Raw genomic sequence first — 17961 nt, 5'->3', positions numbered from 1 at the left:
ATTTTAACATTCTTTTAAAAATGTTTGAATTCCAAATTCTTTTACTCCCTTCCTCCTCTCCCCACTCCTTGAACATTTGATATAGATTATACATGTGCTATCCTTAAAATATTTCCACATTAACCATGTTGAAAAATAAAATAGAGAGGAGAAAAAAACCCAAGAATAATAACAAAGTAATATGCTTCAATCTGCATTTACCTCTATATTCTGTGGAAGTGGATAGAATTTTTCATCATAAATCCTTTGGCATTGTCGTATAACATTGTATCACTGAAAATAGCTAAGTCATTCATTTACGGTTGATCCTTGTACAATATTACTGTTACTGTGTACAATCTTCTCCTGGTTCTACTCACTTCACTTTCCATCGGTTCATGTAAGTCTTCCCAGGTTTTTTTGAGAAACTATCTTCCTTATTGCTTCTTAAAGGACAATAATATTCCATCAAAATCACAAACCATAACTTGTTCATTCACTCCTCAACTGATGGGCAGGTCCTCAATTTTCAATTCTTTGCCACCATAAAAAGAGCTGCTATAAATATTTATGTAGATATAAATGCTTTTCTTTTTTTTTTAATCTTTTTTAGATGCAAATCTAGTAGTAACATTTCTGGGCCACACAGTATGTATACCATATTTTATAATACTTTGGACATAGTTCCAAATTTTTCTCCAGAATGGTTGATCAGGTCACAATTCCACCAACAGTGCATTGTTCACATTTATATGTACAAATGGGTCTTTTATTTCATTAGCTTAGAGAACATTCAGTAGTGTAAATTTCATTTTACCAATTCAGATTTTTTTTTCCTGTGCAACTTAGAGTCTCACAAAATTATCTGATTGAATTGAAAAGTTAAGTGACACCCATGGTCGCAGGATCAGTATATCAGAAATGAGTCTTAGAAACAGATCTTTGAGTTTTTCAGATTGGGCTCTATCATCTCTGACTTTCTGCTATATAAATATATATTTATATGATATTTTACAATTACTTAAATAGCACTTTGATCAATCTGTCATCCAACAAGTATTCATTAGTCTCTTACTATATTCTAAACATATATGTGTAACCTAGGATAGAAAGAAAAATAAAATGAAATAGTTCCTGTCTTTGAGATTATGTTTTTATAATCTGTTGAGGGAGGTAGATAACATACATACTTTCATTTCATTCTCATAGCAACTCACTGTGACAGGGATGGGTCAGAGATTCATCTTCCCACTTGGAAATTATATGATATGAGACAGATAACCCTTTACTGTCAAGGCTGAAACTAGAATCTGGGTCTTCCAATTCCAAGTTGAGTATGATCATAGATCTAGGTTGCAAAATGAGGGTCAGGAATCATTGGCCCATTTCCTTTTTGTCCAATGTTGTACACACATATACACTTGATGTGAACAGGGAGCTATGTTTTTGTGGCTTTTTTCTTTTAATATTATTTTAATTACTCTCTGGTAGTATTGTTTTAAACTATTCTGGTGCACCATATATCAAGACCAGATGCTTATATTTGGTACAAGACCTCAGACCTGTCAAAATCTTTTCGTTTTTCTCTCTGTAAATTTGATCCTGTTGGCCTGGCCTGATATTACAAGATATTTAGCAGTTTTAATTAAAGATTCCAGCCAAGCAAGATGCTTAGATTGGGGCTGCCAAAGGCATTCTCCTCTTTAAAAGAGCCAGATTGATTTAGGGGTCTTTAACCAAATGCTCTCTAAGTCCCACAGCCAACAGCTTGGTGCTAGGGAACAGCAAGTTGGAGGCTGGAAATTTCACGGTATAACTGGCTACTTACCAGATGGAAGAAGAAGGTGATCTCAGTGGGAATGGAGGTTTAAACCCTTCAGTTTGATGGATAGGAAGCCTCCCAGGCTATTTATTTTTCTTGAAAAGTACAGTGAATTAACTATCAAAAGGCCATGGAGAAGTAGCAAAGGAATTCTCTGATAAATGGTTTCGGACCTTCATAGTCTGGGAAGAAGGTAGTTCCCAAAGTGTCTTCTCTTTGTAGCTGATTGTTCTATGTGTTTAGACTAAAAATCTAAAGTTCACTAATATTCGCTAGTAGAAAACCATAAGGAAATTAGTATGGCTTATTGAACATAAATCAAAATAATTTGCCTATGATTCTCTAAAACTGAGGTTTTCTAAATTGTTGCATAAAACTTGGAATCAGGAAAAAAAAACATGAGTTCAAACCTTAAACCTTATAAGATGAGAGCATTGTTGAAGTGTAAAAAGAATAATTTTGATTATTTTAAATTACATTTTTCTTGTATAAATAAAGCCTATGTAGCCAAGAACCAAAAGAATGTAGAAAATTGTGGAATACACTTTCATAGATATTCAGGTTATGATTTGGATTGAAATATTACCGTGGTGTAGGAAATGATGACCTATTTGATTTAAGAGTTTTTTAAATGTTAGAAAATGAAAGAGGAATTGATGTGACCCCGTTAACCTCTTTCAACCTCAGTTTTCCACATATGTCAAATGAGAAAAATGATATCTCTTAACCTCACAGGATTGTTTTGAAGATTGTATGAGATACCATATATAAAATGCCTTGCAAACCTATTATATCATTATTAATAATTATCATTAATAGTTATGTATGCTTGTTTTTAGTTACATTCTTGTTTTATTCATCATTAGTTTTAATCTAATACAATACACATTTATTGAGCAATTACTTTGTTTCAGACACTGTGTTAAACATGGGGGATATACTTAATATAAAGAATGACAATCCTTGCTCTAAAAAAACTTAGAATCTAAGGGGGAAAGCACTTTCATAAGGAACAGGCAGGGAACACTGGAACATTCAATAAAGAGTTGAAACCAGACAGGGCAGCAAATGCACAAAGGAGTCAGCTGAATCCAGTTTCTGCCCTCTCTAGAGAATGCCATTGGGAGAAGTTTGATACTTGTCCCTCCCATCAGTGGGGAGAGGACACTGAGGAAGCTAGTGTCACTCAAGTAAGTAGGCAGGAAGTAAAAAGATGAATTCAGAACTTCTGGGTCTATCCTGGGAGGGTCATCTCCTTCCATGGAGCTGAAATCAGACAAGGCAGCAAATGCAAAGGAAAATTGGAAAGGATTGTAAAAACTTACTTGGTTTAACTCTATTTCAGATCACAAATCCCATCTATTGTAATGTCTACCTTAAGAAGTTTGGGTAGCTAGGTGACTCAAAGGAATGAGTTCCAGGCCAGGTCAGGAAGACTCCTCTTTATGAGTTCATATCTGGCCTTAGACACTTAACTAGCTTTGTGACCTTGGTCAAGTCATTTCACCCTATTTTCCTCAATTTCCTTATCTCTAAAAAGAGCCAGAATAGGAAATGGCCATTTTAGTATCCTGCCAAATAAACCCCCAAATAGGCTGATGAAGAGTCAGATACAACTGAAGAAGAAAGAGGAGGTGGAAAAGGAGAAGTGACCATTTACTTTTGCTTGAAAATCTCCTACAAAAGAAATCTCACTATACTCTGGAGCTTCCCATTCCAGAATAGAGGAATATCACAAGTAGAAGGTGAATCTGTAGATCATGGGAGCTAGGGTGGGTGCCATGGAAAGCTCCAAAGCTTTTCACAGAGTCACAAAGCCCAAACCCTCTGTTCACTATCTGTATGGCCTTAGGCAAATCACTTTGGGTCTTGGAGTCTCAGTGTCTTCAGTGAGTTAGACTCATTGATGACTAAGATTCCTTCCAGTCTAGTAGCCCTGATCATTTTAAAGAACATTTCCTTATGTGGAACCAAAATGTGTCTCTTGATTTTTAATTAGTATTAGCTTTGCCCTTCTGGGGTAGGCAGAACAATTTTAGTTCATCTTCTATCCAATGACACTTTATCATTTGTCTACACTAAATATATTCTTCTCTATGTGAAAAATTTCCTGCTTCTTTAGTTAATGTTTAGATGTCACAGTCTTAACTCCCTTCACAGTGCTGATTGTGCTCCACAGGACCTGCTCCATGTATCAGTATTATCAAATATGTAACATCTGGAACTGAAGCAGTTACCATCTGATTACTAGTGCAGTTGGATGATGATTTTCTTTTCTTTGGATATTGTATTTCTTTTGGTGCAACTTAAGATCACATGCAGTTTTGACCATCACATCACATTACAAACTTATATTGAATACCACTAAGGAGGTTTAGGATTTATTTCAAATGAGCTATGTCAGTCATCCTGCATAGTCTGTTGATGTCAGCTGCACCCAAACCAATTGAGTTCTCCTATTTTGCTTTAACCCATTTTTTAGTCTATTCTAGCTCCCATTTTCAGTGCCTCTTAATAAATAATAACACAATGGAAGATCTTTAAGTATAGTTAATATTCACAATTCTCACAATTTGCAGCAAGGATCAAAACAGTCAACTTTTAAATGTCTTGATACTTGCAAAAAGAAAAAACTCATGGCCTGTAGTGCCATAGATTCATTCTGGGTAGCTCATTTTTCTTCTCTGGTTTTAATTAAAAAAAAAAACTCTAAAGAGGAGGTTAGGCTAAATCTGTACAATTCATTTTAGCTACAGTATTCTAAATCCAATGATTCTATATTTTTTTTTAGATTTTTTTTCAAGGCAGTGGGGTTAAGTGGCTTGCCCAAGGCCACACAGCTAGGTAATTATTAAGTGTCTGAGTTTGGATTTGAACTCAGGTACTCCTGACTCCAGGGCTGGTGCTCTAACTACTGTGCCACCTAGCCACCTCAATGACTCTATATTTGACTTATGATCTAAAAACAGAACCTAAATCTTGACTCATTTGTCTGCTAATTGTGCTTTCTGACCATAAGCACATCAGGCATATTGAAGTTTAGAATTTGATCAGGGTCTTAATGATTTCTAAAATCAGTGTATATTTTATATTGTTGTTTATTCTTCATTCTCGAAGAAAATTATGACAGCAGGGAGGTGATGTCCTGACAATCACATGAATTGGATTTGAGTAAGGAGTGCTGTGCAATGTCACCAGCCTCACTTTCTCCTCCAGAGCCATCTGGGTCCAGCGGCCAGGACACCTGGAGATTGCCCTACAGGTGAAGCAATCAGTGTTAATTGACTTGTCCAAGGTCTCTGGGAGGCTGTAATAATGATAACAGATCAATAAGGGGGGAGTAAATACTCAATAATTTTTGTTTACTTCTGTTCTCTGTAGCAAGGATAATACTCTCTAAACCATAAGAGACAGATCAAAAAAGTCAATCAGATAAATATAATCAAGTATTAAATATATATCAGGCACTGTGTTAAGCACTGAGGAAAGAAAGGCAAAAACATAGTCCCTGTCCTCAAGGAGCTTTCATTCTCACGGCAGACACAACTTACAAATATCTATATTTATGTAATATATGTGGTGTAAATTTTAAGATAATCTCATAAAATAGAAAAAATCATAAATGAGATTAAAAAACTCAAAACTAAAAATCTATGATGAGCCAGGCATTATGCTAAGCAGCAGAGTTAAAAGAAAAAAATGGAATGATCTCTGCCCTCTAGGAGCTCCCCATCTATTTGAAGCTTGTATTTATTAAACTCAACTAAGAATCTTGTTGGTCTTTAATGAATTAAAATCATTAGACTTCAATAAATTATGAGCCAGGATAGCAAAAACATACAAACAACAAAAATAAAACCAGTCCTTACTATGTGATTCCTCAGATTCAATTCATTATCCTTTGAAAATTGTGGAAAATAGTTCAGATGTGACAATATTCGAAATGAAAAATAGTCTTAGAGTTTTCAGGATTAAGTTTTCAAGGAGTCTTATGAGCCTGACTCTGAATCCTAACAAAATTATAGAATTATATAAAGGGGATATTTTTATGAGCATTTAGACAGAGAATTAGTGATTAGTAAGTCAGCATAGCTTCACCACATTATTCATGAGCCTGCTTGTGCACAACTAATCTTATTTTTTTTGACAGGCTTACTAAGCCTGGTATATTAGAAGCATATTATGGGCATAATGTACTTGGATTTTTACAAAGTATCTGACAAAATCTCTCTGGCTATCCTTTTATACAACATCAGGAAATGTGGGTTGAGATGACAGTTGTCTCTGGAACTTGTCAAATGCCTTGGCTAAAAGTGTAATTATTAATTAATTGATGTACAACTTGCAAAGACTCTCTAGTTTGATGCTCCTGAAATTCATAGATTCTTTTTTTTCCATGGTAAAAGTACATTTGAAGCATCCTTTTTTTGATTCACCTCACCACATTTTAGAAATTACATTGATAAATAGTCCAAAAGAGAATAATTAGGATGGGGATGGAATTGGAAGCCATGTTCTAAGGATTATTTGAAGGAACTGGAGATGTTCAACCTTAAAGACTAAAGAGTCAAGGGTTTATGATGACTTTTCAAAGTTGTCACATGGATGAAGGGATAGACTTCTTACCACTCTGTCCAAGAGAGTAAAATTGAATGGGTGAAAATTGAAAGGAGGCTTCTTAATCAAAGGGAGTAATCACAAAGGTCTAGTGGGTTCCCTTCTCAATCAATGGAAGACTGATTATTTCATAACGAGATGAAATGTATCAGGGATTTAGTGAAGAGAGATTCCCAGTCAGCTAGAGAAATAAATGACCTCTGAGGTTGGTCGTTCTGATTCTGTGATTGAGACCTTACCTGAAATTTTGTCTTTGTAGTTATGTTCATGTAGTTCTGTAAGACCCTTCCCTCTAGTACCAGATCAATTATATGATTAACTTTATATATCAGCTAGTGTGTAAAATTGCATTTGAAATCACAGGAATGAGGGAGGAAAACAAGCCACACTCTGATCTCCATGAGCTTGGGGTGCTGAGGTTGGAAGACAATGAGAGCAGATCCTTTTGGGATCCATGTGTAATTTAGTAATCATTCTCCTGGACAGGTTTACTGTTGCCACAGAAACCTACTCTCAAAAGTTATGGTATTCCAGTAACACTGCCATATAAGCCTCAGATGAGATTTTTCTTCTTCCCTGTACTTAAATGTTTAATAGCAATACAGACTCATCTTGCTATGGAGATGTTGTAAGGTCTTTGGACATACCCGCATGATAACAATTGGGTCTCTAGTGCTTTTTCTGATTGCCATGGCAAAAAAATTCCCCAAATAAATAAAAGTATAATTACCATAATCAATTTAAATTTAAAAAGTCTTATCATAGTGTCTATGAGCACCAGAGAAATTATTTATTGACTTTTAAAAACTATTTTAAAGTTTGTTTAAATATCACAGTTGTTTCTAGATTTATACCTTCATTCCAAGTTTATGATTCCCTTGTGGCAGCCAGGTGATACAGTAGCTACAGCTCAAATGCAGCCTCAGTCACTCGCCACTAATTAGCTGTGTGACCTTAGGCAAGTTATTTAAACCCCATTGGCTCAAATTCAGGGCCATTTCCAGTTGTCCTGACTTATATCTGGCCACTGGCCCCAGATGACCCAAGATGAGGAAATGTGGCCAGTTACTTAGAACAGCATCCCCTCATTCAAATCCAATTCACTTTCTTACCGTGGCATCACCTGCCTGATATCATGGACCTCTTCAAAAACAAAGGACAAATATTACTTTCATCCTATCAAGCCTTGAGCATCCTTGGTAAAAAGGCAAAACAACAAAGAGACCAGCATAATAACTGCATCTGAAAGACTCCTTGAATAAAGTATTTCACCTCTCAGTCTAGAGGGGGGAGATAGGCTTCTTTATCTGTTCTCTAGGACAAAGCTTAGTAACAATTGTTCAGAATTGGATCTCTACTCAGAACTCTTTCAATTTACACAATTGTAGTCATTATGGTTAGTATTCTGTTGGTCTGCTAAATTGACTCTACAGTGGTTCATACAGATCTTTCCCACCACATTTCTCTAAATTGCTCAATTTGTTCATCTCTTTTTCTTTTTTTCTCATTTTTTTGGGGGGGGAAGATAGGTCAGGGACCTGTGATTTCAATGGTTTAGGGATTCCTGGACATGGCAAACTTTATGAATGAGATAACCGATTGCTCAATTATTCCATAAACATTTATTAAGTGCCTACTCTATTCCAGATATTGCTCTAATTCTTAGGGATACAAAAAGAAGTAAAGTCCCTGCCCTCAAGGAACTTACAATCTAATGGGGGAAACAGCATACAAACAAAAATATACAAAGCAGTCTTTAGAACAAGACAGATAAGGCATCTTTAACTAGAATAATAAAGGGTTAGTTTCTAGGATATTAGGGGATTTTAGTTGGGATGTAAAAGAAGCCAAGTTCTGGAGTCAGAGCAGAGGAAAAGAGAATATTTCAGGCAGGTAGGGGTAGTCAGAAAATCCCCAAAGCCATGAGATGGCATGTTTGGTTTGTAGAACAGCAGGAGGCCAGTGTCATTGGTAATTTAGTGGAGTAAGATATAAGCAGACTGGAAAGATAGGAGGGGGCTAGGTGTTGAAGAAGTTTGAATGCCAAATAAAACATTTTTGTACTTGATCTGGGAGACAATAGAAGTCACTGGAGTTTATTGAATGGGGAAGGGGGAAGATATGATCAGACATGTGATTTAGGAGAATCACTTTAGTGAACTCTTCTTCAATTTATAGTTGCCTAGAAACATTGAGAGGTTGTGATTATCCAGGAACACAAAGTTTCAGAGGTATGACTTAACTCAGGTCTTCTGCACAGCAAGGCAGGTTTTCTATCCACTGCACCAATATAACTCCTTCTTTTTAAGGAATAAATAAGACACTGAAGTCATGTAGAGATTATGCAGCTTGTTATAGGCAGAGCCTTATAAGTAGCCAGATTTCTTTGATCCTAATTCTGAACCATTTCACTATCCTGTGAGAGGTCCAGCCTACATTATATCATTCCCAATTGCCATGACATTAATATGATGTTACTATAGCTTGATTTACTGTTTCATGGCAATTGGGAATGATATAATGTAGGCTGGACCTTGTTTATAATATCTAGAGAGGGAAGCAAACTTTGAAGTCATAAGATCCAATTTCCCTTACTTAATGAACATGGAAACAAACTCATAGAAAGTTCAAGTGACTTGCTTAGAGTCCAAAAGCAAATGTCTAAGGTGGGATTTGGGTTCAGGTCTTCCTGATTCCAGGCTCCACATTGTATCAACTCTTATCTTCCAAAATACCTCTTTTTCATTTTTCAGAGGAATATTGAATCTGTACAGAGAAAGAATTGCTTAGTCAAGGTCATATGAGAGAATGCCTAGGTCAAGGAAATACCCCACACATCACTTTGAGTAAATTAACCTCTTTGAGAGCAAGGGATATTCAAGTTAGGCATTTGTTTGTGCAATGCCTAACAAAGTGCTTTGCAATTGATAGATATTTCAGAAATGCTGGTAGAATTGATTAAATGAATAAATGGCAGCACTGTGATTGATTCTCAGGTTTTCTGAGGCCAAATCTGATGTCTTTGCTATTGTCCTATATATTTGCCCACACAGGAAAACTTAAAATGAAAGTACTCTTAAAAATTTTTTTGTGCAGAGCCCCAAAGACCAAAAATTCACACATTATTTTCAAGTTTTACCATTTCTTGCAGTGTCTTATATGGCTGAATTAGTAGCTTTTTAGTATTGATGTGAGATTAAAAATGTCATGCACATAAGTTTCTCCCTCCTTCCCCAAATCCCCTTCCTTTGGGGATCTGCACCATACATTTGATATGGATGATTATAATATTCCATTGGATAAATTAGCCTCCTAGGGTTTGATGCTTCAACTCTGAAATGGATCACTTCATATGCAAATTGAATATGCTGACAAGGCTAGTCTTTTGGGGGAAATTTCCATTCATCTTGGTGAGTTATGGGAAGGGGAAAATGATCATAAAGTATTACTCCAATTGGATTTTTTTTAATATCGAAACCCCTCTATCAATGAGCAATTGAAATCACAGTATCTGGGTGCTTAATGCACCCCAATTTGAGCTTATTGATTCCAGAGTCATTGCTGTATGAGCCTATTTGTGTGAACCTCATTCCAGCAACATCTGGGAACCCAGCATTACTTAAAATACACAATTAAATTTGAATACTTCATACTGGAATCTTATTCCAAACTTGTTATTTTCCTTTCCTTAATTCATTCTATTACTCCTAATTATAGTTTCTCATCCATAAACACTTCTTCAATTATTTTTTTTTCAGTGAACTTATAACAAGAGCTGAACAAACCTCAGCTATCCATCTGTATGAGCAGGACAGCGTTTTACTAACCATCTCACTCCAGTCCACTTTTGTGAAAATTCCTTTGTGGTCAAAAGGTCAATTATGAAAAAACTTTAAAAATCAGTAAGAAAAGGACTGGATTTTTATATCCATTGAGCAAAAGACTGTGCCTAGGAGGTCAGTGACACAGATACAAAATGTTTAATGGATCATTATTTGTGAAAGAAAAACAAAAAAAAAATGTGCAATGGCTGAACAAATGATACTATCTGAATCTAATGGAATATTACTAAACTAAATGTTGCATAAAAACTCCAGGGGACATGGGAAGGTTTATCTGAAAAGGAAAGAGTCCTGTCTCTGGTGTCAGAGGATGTCGGGTTAAATCCCTCCATTGGTTCAGGCAAGTAGGCAACCTCCCTGTGGCTCAATTAACTTAGATGTAAAATAAAGGCATTGGGCTAGATGGAAGGAAATAAGAATTTACTAGAAATACTAGCCACTGTACTAAGAAGTTTACAAATATCTCCATAGCAACCCTGGGTAGTGAGTGGAAATATTCCTATTTTACAGATGAGAAATTTGTCATCAGCAGAAGTGAAATGACTTACCCAGGGTAACACAGCTATTAAATGTATGGGGTCATACTTTAACCTACATCTTCCTGACCTCTATCTAGTCCAGCACTCTATCTACTATACCACCTGGTTATCAATATGTCTGTGTTCTCTTCTGGACACATGTCTATGATACTCTAAGTTCTAAATTAAGCAAGCAGTTCCAGTGGAAAAAATAATGACTATAGCAATATAAATAAAGTCACTACAGAAGACAATATAATTCTGATTAATTATAATAGTCATCATTATTTCCACTTGTTTCTCAGTTATTTTAATTTGGAGTTGACTTTTTTGAGATGCTATTTGGAATTCCTGGCAAAGATCCTGGAGAGGCTTATCATTTCTTTCTCCAGTTCATGCTATAAGATGAGGAAACTGAGGCAAACAGGATTAAGTGACTTGTTGGGAGTCACACAGTTAATAAATGTCTGAGACTGGATTTGAAAGCAGGTTTTCCTGACTCTAGGTCTGACACCCTATCCACTTTAGCTCCTGGCTTGTCCTTGCTATTACCTCCTTTTATCTGTCAAACATAAAAGACTCCAGAGCATCAGAGTATTACAGAATTTACTTCATGGAAGGATGTGTTTGGGTATTTGCTTAGAAAGTATCCTTTGTAGCAAAATCAAATGTGTCATTATTATTTTTTTTACTGGATCTTTGAAAACACTTATATAGTAACCTGCCCAAGAGCAAACTAGCTTCAGTACCAATTGGTTTCTGTTCTGAAGTTTATAGTCTGGTCTATTGAGAAACTTCTTGATTGATTTATCAAGTGGCTTGCCCAGGTTCACATGACATCAAAGATAAGACTTCAATCCTGATGTTTCTGACTTCCAGGCTTCATGCTGCTTCTACTCATCAATAGATTTTTAAAAGAAAATAAATGAAATTTAAGGTTTATGTTAAAGAATAACAATATTTATTTCTATAACATTTTTTGTCAGAAGTTTTCACAATGCAAAGAATTCTGGAATCAGTTGAGAGAATTTTCACTATTCCATCTTATAGTACCAATAAGAAAATCCGGGGATATCAATACCACATTGTGCTTTAAAAAAACCCTCCCTTTATAGAAGCTATTTTTTAAAAAATCTAGATAGTTCTATTAAAGACAGCTGACACAGACAGCTCTCTTTTCCTATTAGATCCAAGTGCCTCAAGCATCCCTCTTCATTGAACACTTCACAGCCATTATCAGATATCCTGACTCCTCCAATCGTGGTTATTTGATGCTTTTTAGAGGGGTTTGGTCAATTGTCACTCTTTGAAGATGCTCCTGCATATTTTCACATGGCTCCCAAGATATTTCCTTGTCTTAGAAAGGCAAATGTTTCTCTTTTTGGGGGCATAACTAGCCAATCACAGAAGGAGACCTTCAGATTTTTGCCTATCTGGCAGAGGACACAATTAACCAAACATTATATCTCCAATTTTACCAAGAAAAAATAAGGAAAACTCACTGTGTCGTATTTCCTAATAACCTGTGTTTTAATAAAAGATTGTCTAATGAGCAGAACTTCGGTGATTGCAAATGTTAGCATCCCTTTATACTCCTTCTGAGGTAGCTCCCTCCCTCCACCTCATTCAATAAAACCCCCCCATTTCCTATAATCATCTCTTAAATATTTAAGATGTCAGAAATCCAATTCTGTCAGGAATTGGATGGGACTACACAAATTGGCCTAGATGAGGGATGGCAGATTGGAATCCCTCAGGTTCCTTTCCATTCACCCCCTAAGGGACATCATTCAGTTTAAGAGCGGAGACAATTGAAATTGCAACAGTTGGACATTACATACATTATTTGTTATTCTTTTTGGCTACCACAGCAGCTCTGTTATTAGGTAAGCAATGCATGCTTTTGCAGAAAAAGGAAATGAATTTCAGAGAGATTAAGTGATTTGCCCCAAATCATACAGCCAGAAAATGATAAAGTCACTTTCTCTTGGGTCTTCTGACTATAAGTCTAGTCCACTTTACAACAAGCCATTCCCTCTCCCTCCTTCCTTCCCTCCAGCTCATTCTCCCTCTCCCAAGACACTTGATCTCAATATTGTTTTTGTCAGATCAGAGAATTGCTGTCTCAGTAGCCCTTAGTGGGGAAAAATAAAGTACCAGAATTCTTTCTTTTTTTTCCTCTGAAACATTATAGAATGGCCTCTGACCCAATGGTGCTTATGACTTCTATCATTCTTTACAGCCCAGAAGTTGCTTCCTTCTCTCTGAGGATCCAGTTTCCCTCTCTATAGGAAGAATCTCATACCTATTATTTTATTCCAAATGTTCAGTGCACTTTTTTATGGATCATATCTTTCTCCAGCCTTTGACCTATTTGTAAGGATTTGTGTGTCTCTGTCTTGGACACAATCATTTCTAATTCCCCTCTTTTATTTTGCAATTTGTTTTGACGTGATAAAATTTTTGCTCCCCCTCTTATTTGGTGATTGACATTTGTATATTTGAACTTTCAGGAAATTTCAACCTGAAGAAGAGGTGGCAGAAATGAGATCATAGATTTAGAGTTTGAAGAGATGTCGGAGGCCAACTTGTCCTCCACTTTACAGATGGGGTAAGTGAGGGCAAAAGAGGTTAAATGATATGTCCAAGGTCACACAGGAAGAGAATGGAATTCAAAAGAATTTTTTTATCTGCACCAAACAGCCTTCTGGTGGTTTTATCTGTGCTAGTTTAAATCTACAAAGTGTTTTCATTGGTGGCTCCTCTGAGGCTTCACTTATTACTTTAAATGCTTCATTTAAAAAATACATTTTAGTAGTTTCATATTTGGTGTTCCTATTTACATTTTAAAAGATCATGGGTTAATTTTTTTTTTTTTTGCAAAATCCCAATACACTAGGGGAAATTTACATGGAACATTGGATAGAGTATCAGCCCTAGAGCCAGGAGGACTTGAGTTCAAATTTGACCTCAGACACTTAACAAGTATTATCTATGTGACCTTGGCCATATCACTTAACCTCAATTGTCTTGCCAAAACAGACAAAATTCTGCTACATTAGTACCCAGGAGGCCTTCTTTTGTTTTAGTGAGTAAAAGTGAGACCCAGAGAAAGGAAGTAACTTGCCCAAAGTTTCTCAGACTGCTACTGGAATCTCTAGGGTCAGCTCAGTCTTTCTCTATCAGAGTCATGTCTTTTCTTTCTCCGACATACAACATCTCAAGGTTCTGGGAATAGCAAGTCCCTATCTGAAAGTAATTTTCATGAATTTTTTTTTCTGCTGTCATCCTCTGCAAGTATGATTATATATTAATTTTAGCAAATATTTTTCTTAAAAACAGGAAAAATTATAGATTACAACCAAGTAGAGGCAGCTAAGTGTGAAACCCTGATCTAGTGACCATCTCTTCCTTAGATTATTCAAATATGGTGGTTGTTGTTCTTTGTACTCAAAGAGGACCAACATGACATCACAATGTTAGTGTCATATGTTGTTTCTGACTGTGAATGATAAGACCAACATGAGCTCAGTTCAGAATGCTCTCTTTTCTCCAGTTTTCTTTGAGTAACTTCAATTCTGCCTTGGTTATGGAGTACACCCTTTTTGACATGGGCATGTCACTGGGTAGGTCCTGTGCCATTGTCTTCTAGGTTTCACAGTTATTTCCAAAATTCCTAAAAGAGACCTTGAGAGTGTCCTTGCATTGCTTTTACCCTTGAGCAGTTTCCCTGTGTAATTTCTCCATAAAACAGTCTTTTTGACAAGTGCATGGCATTTGAACAATATGGCCAGTCCATCAGACTTGCACTCTCCATAGTAATGTTTGAATGCTTGACAGCAAAAAAAATTATAAAAAAACCAAATCAAAATAAAACAAAACAAAAACTCAAGAAATTATCTCAGTATCTGGTATCTTATCCTGCCAGGAAGTCCCTCCCAAGATTTTTATGAACCCAAAGGAAATATTTGGAAAGCATGTGGCACAGTATCTGCTACCTAGGAGGCAATTCATGGAAGTCATTACTTCATTCCTTCCAGTGAATGCGTGTGTGTGTGTGTGTGTGTGTGTGTGTGTGTGTGTGTGTGTATGTATCATATCCCTGACCTTCAGTAACTCTGGCATTGTCTTCCCCCATTCAAGGAGATGTGTTTGTTTTTGTCTAGCTTCCCTTTTATTGCTTAGATATTCATTTGATTTTCTACAAGTTAGTGTTTAAATGAACTTTGTTTCTCAGCATAAAGCTAGACTTAAAAATTTAAATTTCTCTTGGGCAGAATTGTGTTCATCATATGATCATATATAAAGTTATATAATAACATAAATTCAATACACTTTTAATGCAATTTTCCTCATTGCTCCTTTTCATGTTAGGCACAGGTGTGTCTTCTGCATCCCGCTGTCAAGTGAAGCGGAGTCGAAGGGCCAGTCTGTGACAATAGGCACCAATCCCAGGAACTTTACCAAGATCAGAAAAATCTTGGACTAAATGGAAACTAAATGTCCTGGAATGGGAAAAATATTTAGAAGGTTGTTTTAATCAACTATGTCCAGTCTTAAAGTCTATGAACACTCATAGAAGATGACCCATGGCAATGATAATACATGCTAGAAAATAATAAATACTTAAAAGTTTGAATCAGATTCTATTCTAGAATGTTACACTCTCTAAGTCAAAGGGCTTCTCATTCTACCTACTTGTTGATTTTGGTTCTGAAGCCACAAAGTCCATAAGAAATAAGTTAGCAATGGTACATGATAAATGTTTTGGAATGAATGACAATGATTGTTAAATTTGGAACACTCACCTCAGTTTTACAGATGAGGAAATTGAAGGTCAAAGAAGGACAGTGTTTACCATTAGACAAATCTGTATTCAGATGATTTTCCTCTAGATGTCTATTGCCTTTCTGTTCTTAAAGGAGGTTTTTTTTCCTTTGAGAAAGCAAAACCTTCTGCCTTCACCGAAATGTACCTTGAACAGATGTGGAATGAGGCAGAAGGTCAGATACAGAAAAATACTAGCATTTTTCCAATTAGAAAATATTTCAAGTCACAAGTGAAATTCAGATGTATGTTCCCTTTGGTGAATGAATGAAAATATAACTCAATAAGGAACGTCAACAATTTGAAGCCATCATCTCTGGGACCTTTGTTATAACACTATTAGTACACATTTACTGTGGATCCTACAACTATGAGGGATAGGGTTAAGGTGAAATGATTTCTCCCAACCAAAAACCCACCCATACACCAAGAAGGAAATAGGTTTTCCCAAATCATCAAAAAAAAAGGAAAAAAAATGACCATGTTTAATATTAGCAATAGAACAGCTCTATAGTATAGTGAATAGAGTGCCAGATCTTGAGTCTGGAAGACTCGTATTTCTGATTTCGAATCTGGCCTCAGAAACTTAATAATTGTGTGACCCTTGGCAAGTCACTTAACCTGTTTATCTCAGTTTTCTTATCTATAAAATGAGTTAGAGAAGGAAAAGGTACACCACTCCAGTATCTTTGCCAAGACAATCCCAATTGGAGCAGGAACAATTTGGCATGATTGAAATAATTGAACAACAAATTGTTAGCAAGGACTAACGCAATGAAATTGTTACTATGCAAATTCGTATTGTCCTAGAGTCAGGAAGACCTTAGTTCCAAACTGGTCTTGGATACCAATCAACTGGACGTTCTTGGCAAGTCAATTAACCTTGTTTGGCTTAGTTTCCTCAACTGTAAGATGGGAATAATTATAATAGCACTTTCCTCATGGGTTGTTCTGTGTATCAAATGAGATAATATTTGCAAAGCTCTTGAAATAGTGGCTGTCTTATGGTCAATGCTTCTTTTCTTTCCTTCCTCCACTTGCTATGTTTTGCAGCGAACTTCCTAGTAAAGTCAAAGTCTTGTTCATGTATCCACTAGTTGTAGGAAGCTTTGGGTCAAGGGACAGTCTCCAAGGTATTGAAGCAAATGAACCTCTCTATTGTTGGAACAGCTAGATCACAGAAATGATGGCTTCAAATTGTTGACTTTCTACATTGAATTTGATTTTCCTTCATTTATCAAAGGGAATGCACATTTGAATTTCACTTATATCTTGAAAGGATACTGGGAAAGATTGGCCTTCAGTCCTGGCTTCTATGTATTATTTGAGCAATTTTCATCAGTGGTTTTCTCCCTGGAAGGTGTAATTCAACAAAAAGGGGCTTCTTTGGCTATATTGAGGGCAAGAAGATCAAAGAGAAAAGACAGAACTGCTGTTCGGGGTATGTGAAGCAAGGATAATGAATAATGCTGAGATGGCCCCCTGTGCTCAAACATTATTTGGCTTTTGTTTTCTTTACAAAGATGAATGGACTTCAGACTCTGAAAGATGAAAAATAAAACTGAAGCACAAGATACTTAATGTATTGGTAAGAAAGGACCTATATGGATTTAATGTATTAAAGTTAGAGAGTCATACAGACTCTGAAAGATGAAAAATAAAAATTAAGCACAAGATACTTAATATATTGGTAAGAAAGGACCTATATGGATTTAATGTATTTAAGTTAGAGAGTCATATGATCCAGGCTGAATGGGACTTCAGAGGCCATGTAGTTCAACTTATATTGGAAAAAGGATATCCATTTCAGAATCATAACTAGAGCAGGGCAATAAGGCTTTGTATGGGGAGTCGATTATAGAGGGCACCACCAGGAATAAGACTTCTTTGGCAGGACTGAAACAACTGAAAATAGAATGCAGCAAGAATAATTAATTAAAATAGGAAATAATCCTTATTTCCCAAGAGTCAGGTATTCCAAACTAGCTCCTCCCCATCTGATCCTACCCCTTTTACACGCCCATCACTGGAAAGCCACACCAGGAGCCTTGCAGAGTCCAAGAGCTATTGTTCTAAGTTCTCCTTATTTTTATTTGTTTTTACTCATTTTTCAGTTGTGTTCAACTCTGTGTGACTCCTTTTGAGGTTTTCGTGGCCTAGATACTGGGGTTTGCTTGCCATTTCCTGCTTGAGGAACTAAGGCAAACAGCATTTAAGTGACTTTCCCAGAGTCATATAGATAGTGTTTGAGAGTGAATTTGAAGTGAGGAAGATGAATCTTTCTGACTTTAGGGCAAGCACCCTTTCCACTGGGCTATCTAGCTGCTCTAAGTTCTTTTACCTATATTCCAAACAC

The 17961-nt window shown here is 36.2% G+C and overlaps 1 long non-coding RNA gene across 1 annotated transcript in view; it reads left to right on the top strand.

Annotated features, from left to right (window-relative positions):
- The window catches only part of LOC141518392 (uncharacterized), a 130974-nt gene extending 113773 nt beyond the window's left edge, over nucleotides 1–17201 (top strand). Inside the window, exons 2-3 of the long non-coding RNA XR_012477179.1 lie at nucleotides 13292–13389; nucleotides 15153–17201. This is a non-coding gene — a long non-coding RNA (uncharacterized LOC141518392). The remainder of the gene's footprint in view (nucleotides 1–13291; nucleotides 13390–15152) is intronic.
- Nucleotides 17202–17961: the final 760 nt, after the last annotated feature.

This window comes from Macrotis lagotis, chromosome 3 (assembly GCF_037893015.1).
Source record: "Macrotis lagotis isolate mMagLag1 chromosome 3, bilby.v1.9.chrom.fasta, whole genome shotgun sequence".
Classification (NCBI taxonomy): domain Eukaryota; kingdom Metazoa; phylum Chordata; class Mammalia; order Peramelemorphia; family Peramelidae; genus Macrotis; species Macrotis lagotis.
Note: the sequence above shows the minus strand (reverse complement) of the source record. Positions and strands in the feature narration are given on the sequence as shown.